This window comes from Caretta caretta, chromosome 5 (genome assembly GCF_965140235.1).
Source record: "Caretta caretta isolate rCarCar2 chromosome 5, rCarCar1.hap1, whole genome shotgun sequence".
Classification (NCBI taxonomy): domain Eukaryota; kingdom Metazoa; phylum Chordata; order Testudines; family Cheloniidae; genus Caretta; species Caretta caretta.
In genome coordinates, this window is record NC_134210.1 from 127535057 (window position 1) to 127549723 (window position 14667).

At 45.9% G+C, this 14667-nt stretch overlaps 1 long non-coding RNA gene across 2 annotated transcripts in view; it reads left to right on the forward strand.

Moving 5' to 3' along the window:
* Positions 1 to 14232, forward strand: part of LOC125636606 (uncharacterized) — a 51733-nt gene extending 37501 nt beyond the window's left edge. Inside the window, exons 1-3 of one of the 2 annotated variants that reach the window (XR_012668668.1) lie at positions 6983 to 7142; positions 12495 to 12590; positions 13463 to 14232. This is a non-coding gene — a long non-coding RNA (uncharacterized LOC125636606). Of the gene's footprint in view, positions 1 to 6982; positions 7143 to 12494; positions 12591 to 13462 lie in introns of those variants that run through there. The other variant, XR_012668669.1, reaches the window with a different exon arrangement.
* The last annotated feature ends 435 nt before the right edge of the window (positions 14233 to 14667 follow it).

A 14667-nucleotide genomic window follows, 5' to 3' on the forward strand; every position in this document is an offset into this window, starting at 1 on the left:
GTTCTGCGGAAAAGGACCTAGGGGTGACAGTGGACGAGAAGCTGGATATGAGTCAGCAGTGTGCCCTTGTTGCCAAGAAGGCCAATGGCATTTTGGGATGTATAAGTAGGGGCATAGCCAGCAGATCGAGGGACGTGATCGTTCCCCTCTATTCGACATTGGTGAGGCCTCATCTGGAGTACTGTGTCCAGTTTTGGGCCCCACACTTCAAGAAGGATGTGGATAAATTGGAGAGAGTCCAGCGAAGGGCAACAAAAATGATTAGGGGTCTGGAACACATGAGTTATGAGGAGAGGCTGAGGGAGCTAGGATTGTTTAGCCTGCAGAAGAGAAGAATGAGGGGGGATTTGATAGCTGCTTTCAACTACCTGAAAGGGGGTTCCAGAGAGGATGGCTCTAGACTGTTCTCAATGGTAGCAGATGACAGAACGAGGAGTAATGGTCTCAAGTTGCAGTGGGGGAGGTTTAGATTGGATATTAGGAAAAACTTTTTCACTAAGAGGGTGGTGAAACACTGGAATGCGTTACCTAGGGAGGTGGTAGAATCTCCTTCCTTAGAGGTTTTTAAGGTCAGGCTTGACAAAGCCCTGGCTGGGATGATTTAACTGGGAATTGGTCCTGCTTCGAGCAGGGGGTTGGACTAGATGACCTTCTGGGGTCCCTTCCAACCCTGATATTCTATGATTCTATGATTCTATGAATTAAATTTTTCAGTTGACCCAAAATGAATCTTTTAAATAAATATTGCTGAATTTCTAAACAAAACATTGTTGCAAAATGAAAAGTCAAACATTTTAATTCAAAGTGATCAAAACAAACCATTTTGACTTTTTTTTGCGGGGAAACAAAAATGTTTTGTTATCTGCCAAAACTCTGCCAAATTTGACCCAAATTCACAAATAGTTTCAGTGCCCCCCAAAATGCATTTTTTGGGGAATTTACCATTTGCCAAAAAAATGCACCCAGATCTACTTTTTACTGGCTTTTGGGGTAACTTGTAAGCATGTTGGGATTGCCATGGGTGAAAAGTGCTAAATAATTGCACAATCGTCCAATCCGTATGTTTCCCTATATATGTTGATTGTTGTGACAAATAAGAAATTGTTGGCATCCATAGATATTTTATTTCTACAGCAAGGCAGGAACTCCATTTAGATCCATGTGCTTTTTTGAACTGGCACTTGTTCCTCCAGGAACGGTACATGTAAGTCGTCTTAAAATCTGCTTAGGTGGCCTGGCCTTTTATTCCATATAATACCTACTCTGCACTTAAGGAAATTTCACCTAAATTCCTCTGCAGACTGACCCTAACATACTATAGCTTAAGTGCTTGTAACTGACAGAAGCTTAAATAGACTTGTGGCATGCACAGCCCATTCTCTGTTCCTTTCAGGATCTTACGTATTTCAATAATCTCCCCCTTGGTGAAGAATGCAGACATGGTTTCAATAACTTTTAGAAATAGCTCAGATCCTTCACTGCCTGACACATGGTGAGGGCTCTTTGCTGCAGCTTCCCTGACATTTTAGGTAATATTTTTCCCTTTTGTGAACAGAATATATACACAATATTCTGAATATAGGCTCATTTGTCCCGTGTACAGGACTGGGATATTTCTGAGGGTTTTCTAGGATCATTCTGGTTTCCCCCAATCAATGCTTAGTGTCATACTAAGCTGTATGTCCCGGTGTGGCCTGGTACCTACCTTCCTTGGGCACTTTTCAAAATCCCAGCCCTCCAGATCCCATTATTTTTAGGGCAAGATGTTTCTCCTTCACCCGTACATTGGTATGTTGCCTTGTAACGTGAGCCCATTGTAGTCAACAAAGGTTCTTCCATTAATTTAACTCGGTGTTTGTTAACATTAATGCCTAGCTCTGACATAGCCCTTTTCAGCAGCAGAATGCAAAGGCTTTACAAAGATCAGTATCATTATCTCCATTTTATAGATGGGGAAACTGGGGGTGGGGGGAAGTGACTTGCCCAAAGTCACCCAGCAGGCCAGTGCAGAGCCAGGAACAGAACCAGCATCTTCTGCCTTCCAGTTTAGTGATCTCTCCACCAGGCAAAACTGCTTCTAATCCCAGGCCCTAGCACAACTGAGAGAGCCAAAATTACTCTCACCCATAACAAGCTGAGCTCTTTTTCCCCCCACCACTAGAAACAGAGGCAGGTTCAGGATGGTTTGGGGATGAAGTCTGGGTTGAGCTCTCATGTTATCCAAACCATCTCTGCCTAATTCCCTCATACATATATGTATTAAATTTACAGCCTTTGCTTTGTTTTGCAATCTTTTGTAACTGACTTAATTAACAATAGCATACATAAAAGGCACTGAGGAAATAGAGGAAATCAGATAAACACCAACAAACAATAGAATTGAATGTAGCTTCCATGGAGGAATCATCAGGGTGAGAACGTTTAATACTATATCAAACCAAGTTAATTGAGTGTGAAAGATAATTATGATGAAAGGGGTGATGGCACTGAGCAAAGATCATTATCCATATAGCTTCAAAAACATGTTTTTAAAAGGATAAATGTCAAATGAAATCCAGTTGGAGAGTCTAAGGGCCCATCAGGAACTAATCCTAAAATTAAATCTCTTTCTCAAGATAAAGTATCTGGGAATTTGATTATTAAGGGTAGACTGTACCCTGGTCTTCTACAACTAAGTAAAGGCACCCCCTAGCTTGCTTGGTCTATCTGGATTTTGGCTCCAACATTGGTGTAGAACACAGCCTCGGCTTTCAGGACAATCTGCCCCCTGTGAGAAAGTGGGCAGGGAGAGAACAGGTAGTGGGTGAGGCTGGGCTCCACCCCCTCACTCCCTGGCTAGAGCTGGTGGCTAGGTGTCAGGTTACATTTCTTTGCTGTTGTTCTGCAGATCTAAAGGGAATCCTGGGCGTGTTCTCCTCTGAACCACGCCTTTGGATGGCCCGCATTCACGCAGAGGGCTAGAGAGATCCACCCGTAGCACAGAATCCAGAGGATGATGGCTTTAGTTCTCTTAAGCTTATAAAACCTCTCCGGATTTTACAGAGTGCAAAGACAAGATTTTTTCTTGCATATTACAAGTACCAAGAAGAAGAAGACGAAGAAGAAATAAATGAAGGAAATGCCTGATATAAATTTAGATTAGATAATGTAGGTAGACGGGTGTGTGTAGATAGATATTCTGTATGGATAGAGGGTAAGGCGCTGATCCTGCATTTTGTTGTGCTCAGTGGACTTCAGCACTCTGCCTATGGGTTGCTCATTGCACAGAGTAAGGCTGGCAAGATCAGACTCCAAGTTCCATAGCTATAAAATTACAGGGCATGCAATTTGGAAATATAAATTGTTCTCGTCCACCTTGGTCTTCCCAGGACACCACGTAGTCACAAATGTTTCCAGTTGATTATTCCTCTAGCATATAAGCTTTCACATTTGAATGTCAAGTAGGGAATTTGTCCAGTGATCAATATTTAATGGGGAGAGGTGCTCCTGGTGCTGTAGAATGCTTTTTATTGCAGCACGTGAGCTATGAAATATTTTGTGCTTTTATTTACTTCTTCTGCAATGCTTGTTGAATTGAAGCCAGATCCTGCCACCCTTACTTGTGTTGAGTAGCATCTTACTCCACGTGGTACTGCTCAGTGTGAGTAAAGCTCGCATAATCTGATCCTTAAATATTAATGAAGGCAGACTCAGTATCAGAGTTGCTGTTGTAATTATTCTGCATATAGTCGCCTTCCATCCCCTTGTAGATAGGCAATAGTATTAGTAGTAATACGGCGATGCAGACTCCCAATCACGACCCATGGTGCTAGGCACGCTATAAACACATCGTCAGAGACAACCCCTTCCAGAAGGAGCTTACATTCTAAATAGGGAGGAGAAAAGATAGGTTAGACATTACAGAGAGGAAATTAATACACCAGGAGGGGGAGCATAAAGCTGAAACACAAATATTGATTGTGAAATGCCATCCACTTGGAAACCATTAATGCTGAGAAAGACATAGGTGTGTTGAGGCAAAAAGGCATATGACACCGTAGGGTTCATTTTCAGAAGAGACACATGACAGGCCAGGAAGGTGATAGTTGAAACTGGAACAGGTCTTCAACCAATAAAAAAAATGCACCCCTGATACCACGTGTGAGCAAGAGCATCTACCAGGAGGCTCTACAAACACAGCCCAGTTGTGTAGGCTCCAAGGTCGTTCACTTCCAGGGGGCTGGCTTTATCAACAAGGAAAACACCAAGAAGATATAAAGATCAGCTCCAACTTTCTCCTCTGACTTGACTGCTCCGAGAGCTCCTACCAAAGGACTTGTCAGCCCACACCCTAGATCCTCTGTCCGCACAGAGCCACTCCCACCTCCCTTATATACAGGAGGATTAATGAGCAACCTGCATCAGTACAATCCATTTAACCCATTCCCAGTAAGATCAGCAGGATGTGGGGATGGGGAGGGCAGGTGTTTCAGGCAAAGGCTGTGAGCCTGTTACAAGGAGTTATAAAAAATAACAAGTGGTCACGAGAAGGCAAATCAGACACTCCTCTTTCCCCCAGCCCTCTGCTGTGTCTGGTGTCATTTAGATGAGAAAATATTTGGGGCGTAGACGCTGAGCTGTATCTTTGTACGGCGATGTGCCTAGCGTGCTACCGGGCACTGTGAAATAATCAGGCAAGCAAAAGCACCCTTTGTAAGACGTGGCACCGGATTGGACAGCCGGTGACGGTGCACAATGCCATTGCCTTGTCACACCTGTGTCAGGAGGAAGTGACTCCAGCAGAGAATTTGGCACAGGTTCGTAATCATCCCCAGGCCCAAACTACATACTCTTCTGGCAGGCCTTTTACAGGCCTTTCTGCTGCTAGCTGCAGATTCGCAGTGCAAGCTGGGGTTTGGCCTCAGTCAGCAGAGCTGCCTCAGCCCTAGGATTCAGTGGCTTGGGTCTCCCAGTTCCTTGCTGATACATTCTCACGCCAATCCCTAACAGCGTGTCTGTGGTGTGTGGGGGACTTCAGGGGAATGTTAGTGGGAGCGGTAGGAGCAGAAGTGTATTGCGGCTGGGCCGGGCAGGGAGTTCTGTGGGTGTTATTCCACTATATATTTTTGTATGCATATTTTAAAATGAACTCTGTGCCTGGAGCTCTGGACAGATATTTGGGAGAGAGCGAGACAAAGTTAACGGATGTGTTGTGGCACTCTCTGTTCCCATTGTCTTCGCTCTCACACAGACTGCTCAGTGACCTTCCTTTTGAAGGTACCACCATGTTGCATGCAGCCGTACCATTCGCACAGTCCTTCAGCTTAACTACCCCTTCTCCCAAGGGGTGTGGGTGGGGAAAGTCTCTCTGCACAGAGAGCTGCCTTTATCAGGCCCACCTACTCACTCGCTCTCTCTCTCTCTCTCCTGCTTCCTCCCTTGCCCCTCCTTTCTGTGCTCTTTTATCCAATCCCCTTGTTAATGGGCTAACTAGCTCATTAGCTACTCATTACCCCAACCTGAGCCAGTGACAGGAACTCCTCTCCTTATTCAGGCCTTCCTCAGGGCCTACCTGGTTAAACAGTGGCCAGAGTGTTGGGTCAGTTGCTGATTCCCAGCACCTCTGCCACAGACACGTTCTTCCAGTTCCATCCCCAGGACCTTCAATCCACATTATCTCATGAAGGAAAACACATGGCCTTGATAATGCATCCACTTAACTCCGAGTCACCAGAGCGCACACAAGGCTTCATTCAGTCTGACTCCATCATTGGACACAAAGGACCATGTGCCATGACCTACATACTGTGCAGCTCTTGGCATTCATTTGGCACTAGGAACATAGGCACTGCCAGATGGGATCAAACCTGGGGTCCACCTAGTCCAATATGCTCTATCTAACTGTGGCAACACCAGATGCTTAATAGGAAGGTGTGAGAAATCCTGCTGAAGCCAGTGATGGGTTAATCTGCATACCAGAGAAGCTTCTTCCAAACCCTCAATACTACAGGTTGTCTTAGGCCCTAAAACATGGGGGTTTGTGGTTGGGATTTTGAAAGGGGTCTAATGGAGGTCAAGTCAATGGGAATTGGGCGCCTAACTCTTTAGGCTGGATTGCAAAGCCCAGCCAAGATCCTTCCCAAACCTTATATTTTAAACCCCTACTATCATAATTCTGGATGGTCCCAGTGTCCAGGCAAATTTTGGATCCTTTCTGGAACCCTGCCAATGACCTCTTATGGCAGGGAGGTCCCCTGTATAAATGAAACAACAACATGTTAGGGAAGACAGCAGATACAGATCTTCATGCACTGTACATTGGCCATACTGGCCTCCTGAGAGAGACATGGCTGTTACAACATACCTTTATAAGACACCTACAAAGAGCATTAAGGGACAGATTTTTAAAGGTATTTAATTCCCATGGGAGTTAGGAGCCTGAATGCCTTTAAAATTCTGGCCTTATGTGTTAACATTTGCTATATCTGTTCATAAATATCTTTCCCCCAGAAAACCAATAGCGCCACACCAGAGTGAGCAGAATCCCCTTTTGGACATCTCTGCCAAATCCCCAGTGCACTGGAAATTTCATTGTTGCTAGTTTGATGCATTTTAGCCTCTTCTAGAAATGGCTCCCCTTCGAAAATGTAAACAAATAATGCCTCATTTTCTTTCTTCAGCTACAGGTAATCCTGCCGTAACATTCAAACCCATATAAGGCTGCAAATGTCCCAGGATTACACCACATTATGCATGTTGAAGCCAGAATCAATAACTGTTAATAGCAAAGGGTCATACATGAAATCTGAAGACACACTGAGACTAGTTTAATAAGGTTTGTGCAACAGCTTCACTTGAGGAATTTCAAGATGTAACACATAAGCGGCTGCCTGCGGAGAGGCCCAATATAAACAAGCCACTCCTCTCCCTGAAACTGAGTTTATTAGCTTGGAGAGCTGTAGTCTAAGGAGCAGGAGAATATTTTTGGAATGCTCTCAATTAAGTGACAATCTAATATCCTCAGACTCGCAGCAGACAGCAGGGAAAGCTTCAAATGAAAAACCCTCCTGATAATAAATGTGTCATCAGGCAGGTCTTTGGGCAGGTAGGCTTCATGGCTGACTCTATCATTGCTCTTTGAGTGGGCTCTACAGAACAATGTGGTAAGTATGTCTATGTCTATGTTAACACTTGTCAGAGTATAATCTTAGGGTCTGTGCTACCAGTAACAAGCAATTTCCAAACACAAATTGACATAGAAGACCCCCAAACTATGGGGCCTATTCTTCCACGCTGTTGGGTCTGGAAGAACAACCTGGGAGCCTGGCTCTGAGATGGGAAAACTGAATCTGCCCATGTGCACTCCAAAGCTCTGGCTTTATGTGGGTGGAGTGGATTTTACCTATAACAGGTAAAACATTCCAGCCCCAAAGTGCATGTCTCTAAGGGACATTTGATTCTTTATTGCAATTACACTGGCCTTTTTGGCACATGGTATGAAATCACAAAAGAAACCATAGGATCATTAGTATAAGAAATGGTCTTGGGATGGTCATGGAGTCTTAATTTTCTTGTGTTTTGGGCCAATGTTGGGCAGAATGTTTTGTGCCTGCTTTGCGGGAAGGGGGATGCATCTTAACAAAATGTGTCAAGTATCAGAGGGGCAGCCGTGTTAGTCTGGATCTGTAAAAGCAGCAAAGAGTCCTGTGGCACCTTATAGACTAACAGATGTACTGGAGCGTATTCGTGGGTGAATACCCACTTCGTCGGATGTATGTAGTGGAAATTTCCAGAGGCAGGTGTAAATGTGCAAGCAAAATGTGGTGCAACATACTTAATACACACACCTCCGGTGTTGGACATGACCAGGTGTCTACTTCTCTATGATGTCTTCACAGTAATCAGTAGCCACTAAATGATGCTATATTTGACTGATGTACCAGGTGAACTCAGCTGCTAGGATTCAGTGCGTGTTGAGTTTCTTCAAAGTCTGTTTCAAACAGGCACCAAGGAAATGGACATCACTTAAACTAACACGATACGCAACCTTTTCCTTTCCAGTAATTCTAGAAAAGCTATTAGAGCTGGTCAGAATGTTTCATGTAAAATACTTTAATGACAAAAATGGCTTTTTTGACAAATCATGAATGTTTCTGTGGGAAATGTCTGGCTTTTGACTAAATTTGAGGTGTTTTGTTGAAAATGAAAATAAATTTTTTAAAAAATGTAATTGGGCTTCAGCAACTGAAAATCAAAAAAAAGAATCTGTCAGAAACTAAAAAAATTTAATTTGCCAAAAGCCAAAATATTTTTGGTTTTTTTTTCCAACAAAAACCTGCAAACGTTTGATAAAAATTCTTGATGAAAACCAAAACATTTTTCTTTTCTGTCTTGGTTCCCAGGAACAAGAAACTTTCCATGAGCAGATGTGTGATCTGTTTTCAGTTTCTGCTTTAATCAGAGTCAGAGCTGGAGCACTAGCCGCAACAATTGAGGGTTCTGACGCATTTCCAAATGTTTTCAGTTGCTCACAACTTTCAGAAATTTTCAGGCTTTGGGCTGAAATTTTCAAGGCCTGGTCTCTGCTTGGGGGTGAATTTTGTCAGAAATTTGAGTAAAAATGCTTCATCCATCTTCATGATGATATGGAGTTACAAAACAACAACAAAACCTTTCCACGCTAATAAAATCATTGCGATATTTTTGGACCAGCTCCGGTGCTGGAATGGGTGAGGCTAGAGAGTGAAATTTGGAAAGGGAATAGCTCCTGGATTGGCCAGGTGCCTTGTGCGCTGGTGAAAATGAGTTTGCATTTAGCCAAGTTAAGAGATTTGACAACCAGTTTTGTGTAAAAGTGCAGTAGTTTTGCTTTGAAGGCTGCACTGAGTTGCATGTTGCCAATTCAGACACAGATCAGGGACTCAGAAGTTCTGTTAACCTCATTCCTTGGCCACCTGCACTGTGCATTTAAACCTATGCAACGAATGAGATGGCTCCTGTGCAAATTGTAGCCTGCAAGCATGTCATTAAAGGCAGCCTAATGATCAGGCATGGGGTTGAGGTGGCATGTAACCTTGGCATTTCTTCATTTTGGGGTGCTTGGCTTTGCAGTCTTCACGTTCTCTATAGCGAGCATTGTCTCTGAAATTAGATCAGCCTGAGACATGTTTCCTGCCAAGAGACAGTGGCCTTCTCCCCTTCTTCTCCTGCACAAAGTTTTGGAATGCTGGGGGTTTTCTTCTCTTCGGGGGCTGAGAATGGTGAATAGAAACCCTGAGCCTTATTGTCAGTTGTACTTAGGCCTCCTTGCACCATTCTGGCAACATAAAGGGGCCTTAAAGTGTATGGAAGTGGCCCGTGAGAACTTCCCCAGTGCAGGGGGTGCCCCTACCCAGTGTAGGGCTAGTAATCAGGGTGCCCTGCTCCCACGTTGGCATATGGAATTCTCTGTGGCATGTCAGGGATGGCTGGAGTGCACTGCTCTAGCTCTTCTCTGCTTCCGAGGGAGACAAGGGTAGCAGAGGGTAAAGCAGAGCGGTCCTGAGGCTGCTCTAACTTATGCCAGGGGTCAGGTAGGCCCCAGCCCAGCCCCAAAATACAGGATTGCAACAGTGTCTTTACACCCCCAGCGCGGGAGCAGAGGGACTTAGAATCAGCCCCACTAGACTTTACCACCTAGCTGTAGGCCGTGACCAACCCAAGGCCTGGTAGGAAAGCAGCTTGGGGAGAGTATTATGGAATAGTATTCACAGGCACCAGAGCTAAGCTTGAGTCAAATCAAATCAAGGTCCGGTGCCTCCCGACATGGGACTGGAGCATGCCACGGGAGTCACTGTGCAGAGGAGAGCTCCGCACACAAACCACCCCTGCCTGGGCAGTGGAGACAGCCCCTTTCACACTCACAGGGGCCCAGCAAAGGTGCCCTGTGGGGCCAGAGATCTTCAGGGAAGCGGAGCCACTGGGGGCTCCCTGCATCCCTTGCCAGCCCTGTGGGTTCCCCTGCTTCCAGCCCTGTCACCCTTCCTCAGAAGTAGAAAATCCCAGGGCTGGGACCTGTCAGGGGAGCCTTTTGGAGTCAGGTTGACAGAACTGGGACACGGCTGTGGGTCTCTGACAAGAGCACTAGTCCCTGCACATCAGCTGGATGGATCCATGCAATGATCTGGGGCAAGCCCTGGGAGAAGAACCGGGTTGCGTTCTCCTCCCTCTGACCCCTGCCTCCCCCACGGTCAGGGCAGCAGTGCCCCACTGCGTTCGTTAGCGACTCGTGAAATAGCTCCAGTACAGTCCCAGCAGCTACCACGCACCTGCCACGTCCAAACCAGGCCGTCCGGGCTCAGCCAAGGAGCACAGTGGCCTCTCTGTCCCAAGGGAGTTCTCCCACTGCCTTTGGATCAAGGCCCGAGTGAGTGGGCGCCTTTGCTTCAGAACCCGCTCCGTGCTGGAGCTGATCCCTAGGTCACATCTCTGGTGGCGAGATGGGCAACTTCCCATCAGTCTCCACCTCAGGACACGGGCAACTTTTCTTTCCTGTTAGTTTGACACTCTGCAGCATGAGCCTAGGCTCATTGCAACCTGGGCTGCGCGTGAGATGCTATTGGCTTATGGTTCATATTGGATTATAGCACATAGCACAGAGCAGCCCTTTCTACTCCCCAGGCATGGGCCATTGGTTTTTCAGTGGCGGGGGGAATGAGGGAGGCTCACTCTCCTGCTTGGTTTTCAGAGGTTTCAGAGAGACATGCTTGTGACAGGGTTTGGAGGGGAGGAGGTTAAATGTGGGGGTGCTGTATTGTTGGCCCGGTAGAGGTAACACAGGTACAAAGCTCATGCAGACCCTTAGGGCTGCCTTTCTTGTCTGGCTTGAGTGAACAGTGTGCTCTGAAACCCCCTTGGCAAAGAATAACAATAAGAGAGCACACGGCAAAGGGATTTCATCTGCAGGCCACATCTCAGCACCAGCCAGCCCCCTTCACTGCTCTTCTGCCCTGTGCCCTCAGGAATCAGACCCAGCCTCAGGGAGCCTCCCAAGGAAAAAGCAAATAGTTGCCCCTGTGACTTCACAGGATGTATCCCCAGAGGCCCTGAAGCAGCAGCCAGCACTGCCTTAGAAGCATGATGTGTTTCCTACTTACTCTGCCGCTGTTAAGTCCAGTGTCTCGAGGGGAATTGTAAATCTAACAACAACCGGTGAAGGACAAAAGGGCATTGGTGCTCACCGCCAGGCCGAGCAAAGCAGCAACAAAGCATAGCCGGGGAGTGTCACATAGACAGTTGCAGTTTTGCTTTTGACAGCCACAATCTTGGCCCACACCAGGCTTTGAACTGGGAACCTCCAAGATCTCTGCTAGAGCTGGGCAAATAATGAACTGTTCTGTTCACTGGCAATTCCCCAAAATCCCACACCCCCCAAAAACAAGTTTTGGGTTGACCCCAAAATGAAAGTTTTCAAATTTTTCAGCAAATTGAAAAGTTGAAATTTCACCTTGTGTTGAACAAAACATTTCCCATGGATTTTGAGCATTTTTAAGGGTTTGTTTTGGGGATGGGGGTTAAAAAAGTTTAAAGATAACTGAAGGAAATTTCCAAGTGGCAAGTGGTTTCAAATGGAAAAATCCAAACATTTCCTATTGAAAGTGTGGACTTTTTCCAATTTTTTTTTCCAGTAGGAACAATTCAGTGAAACTGACATGAATTTGTGAAGCATTTCAGTGCTGCCAAACCTGCATTTTTCATCCAAAAAACCCAGTTTGGGCTGAAACATGTCTCCTGGCTCTAGTCTCTGCAGCATGAGCTAACAAAAGCCTCTGTCTCGGGCCTGTTCACCTCCTCGGGGGGCATTAGGTATACAGGGGGCAACGTCACAGACGCTGACCGGGGGACTGCAGCTGCACAAGGGAGGACAGGGTGGAAGAAGTCTTCCCCTCCTGTTCCTCTTCCCCCGCCTTACACCTACAGCCCCTGCTCCTCCTGTGATCAGTCAGGGTATTCTGGTTTGTGGTCTGGGTCAGCCTGTGAGATCTCTGCTCCTATTGGTGACCAGGTACTCAGTCCCAATGACTGGCAGTGAGGGTTCGGTCTGGCCTGTTCGAAACACTCCTAATAATAAAGTTCACTCATGAAGTTAGAACATTGCTGGGGCTTTTGTGGCAGGGGACAAGCCGGTCACCACATGGGATAAGAAAGGCATTTCCCTTCTGGGTGTGCACCCAAGATTCAGAGCCACCAAGCTATGCACATAGCTAGCCTGTGTATGCATGGCACCATTTTCCCTTCCCTTCCCTTCCCCCCTCATTCTCATTGTTGTGCATCTTGCATTAGATTGTAAGCCAGGGACGGTACTTTCTGATGCGTTTATACGGCACCTAGTGCAATGGCGCTCCGATCCTGATTTGGGCTTCAGGGTGCTCCCAGAATATAGATAATAAGTCCTATGATAATATCTACAATTATTATTATTATTATTATTGATGTATTGTTATTAATAGTAATAATTGATATGTGTATTACTGTAGGATGGGTTTGCCTTCCTCCGAAAGATCAGTTACTGGCCACAGGAGCAGGAAGGATGCCAGACTGGATGGATGAATTGTTCTGTGTTCCTGTGGCTGGTAAGCTTCAGGTTCCAGCATTTGTTCCAGTGACCCTTCCGGTACTGCACTGAACTATTTCTAGCCCCCATTCCCTGCCTTTCTTCTCTGTTTTGGCTAAAGCCCTCCTCTTTCAGGTTCCCCGCTCTGGGGCGACTCTGCTGATTTCAGACCTGATGTAGGGTTGGTTGGAGGTACTCTCCACACAGTGCATTCAGTAACTGGTGATGGATTCCTCAATAGAGGCCAAAGGCCACGACAGCAGTAATCCATCCCCTCCACGGTCCCAGCCCTAGTTACGGTAAATGACTTGGCAACCGGTCGAAAGGCAGCTGATGATGACTAAAGAGCCAGACAGCTACCACAGTCTAGATGGTGTCCAGTTACAGAGCTAAATAGAGGGGATGAGTGCCGCCGACATGAGACTCTATAAAAAGAGGGGTTTAGGATGGGCCAGTCCCGGGGACCCTGACTAGATCAAAGTGAAAGAGCCAGAGAAAGAAAGGGGCATGAAAAGCAACAATAAAAACCCTCAAGAGAATAACTGGGGCTGCTTCCCAAGGGAAAGTGAAAGCATAAGCTTTCGTGAGCTACAGCGCACTTCATCGGATGCATACAGTATGCATCCGATGAAGTGAGCTGTAGCTCACAAAAGCTTATGCTCAAATCAATTGGTTAGTCTCTAAGGTGCCACAAGTCCTCCTTTTCTCTTTGCGAATACAGTGACTTACTCTGCACGAACCCCTGACTCATCCTCCCCAACTGCTTGTTTCCCGGTGATCTTAGGACTCTGGGGTCTTCAGCAGTGCTCAGCTCAAGATGCCAGTAAATAGAAGATTTTAATTAAAGAGTTAAAAGGGCTTTCTTTCTTTCTTTCTTTTCTTTTCTTTCAGCAGAAAAAGAATAAATGGGCCAAGGGAAGCCGTGGAAGAAATCAGCTTTCTGAATGCAGAGAAACAGAGCAATTAGAACCTGTTCCCCAAAACTTAGCCTAATATAAAGAGAAAGCATTGTGAAGGGGTTGTAAAAATCTTTGCTCTCCTAACATTTGGGGTGGGGTTTTCCAAGGGGTTTAGGAGCAGAAGGCCCCGTGACTTTGAATGGGACCTGTGCTCCTAAGTCGGTTAGGCTCTTTTGAAAATCCCAGCTGGCTTTGTGTCTTTGTCCCTCAGTCTCCACATCCGGGAGTGTGATGCCCCTGCACTAGAGCTATAACAGCAGCTATGAGGGTGACTGTCATAGTGTGACACTGTCTTCCTCCCAACCAGCTTGCCTCAGCCTCAGACTAGTGCAAGGTCCCTGGGAGTTTCTTCTGCCCCTGGAAAAAAGTGATGTGAGGAGCAAGGCAGGTCTTAAAACCCCATCTCAACACAACCTTGCCTGTCAATCTTTTGGCAACTTCACCAGGAACTTATTTTGGTGGGGCCAATTCTGATACCCTTCTTCATACTGCATGGCCCCCGAGTCCCTGCTGTTTCCAGTAGGACTAAATTACGCCTCTACATGAGCAAAGATGGCAGAATCTGACCCTTAATGTGCATATAATTTATCTCTTGCATGCCTGCCTTCTTCTGTAGTCCCCTCTCCCTCCCCACCAACCCACAGTACCTATTGATTTTCCTGATTTGCTTGCCTGTGATTACATTATACTCTTTTTTTCTTCTTTCTCGGTCTGAGGGAGATAAATTAGACTCTAAAAGCCAAATGAAACACAAGAGAATAGATGAAATACAACAAAACAGCGAGTGGAAGGAAAATTGTAGGCTTGTTTCTTTTCCTCTTGATATATATGTTTTTATTTCATTGTTCCTATTTACACCAGGCATATATATTCTCACTGCAGCCCACACAACAGTACAAATGGAGTGAACAATAGTCACAAAATCCTTCCTGTAAAGCACTTGAAAGTCCTTGTTGATTCTTTAGGGCATCTAAACGGATCTGTTAGTATCCATCCTAGCCTCGGGTCACACAGGGTGCTGTAATTTATAGAGCTGGGGGCTAAGCCAAGGTAACATGACTTGCTGCACTAAGAAGTGAAGGTTTTGTTAAAGTTTTGGGAAGTGCCGATAAAATCACAGCCAGAAATGGAACAAAA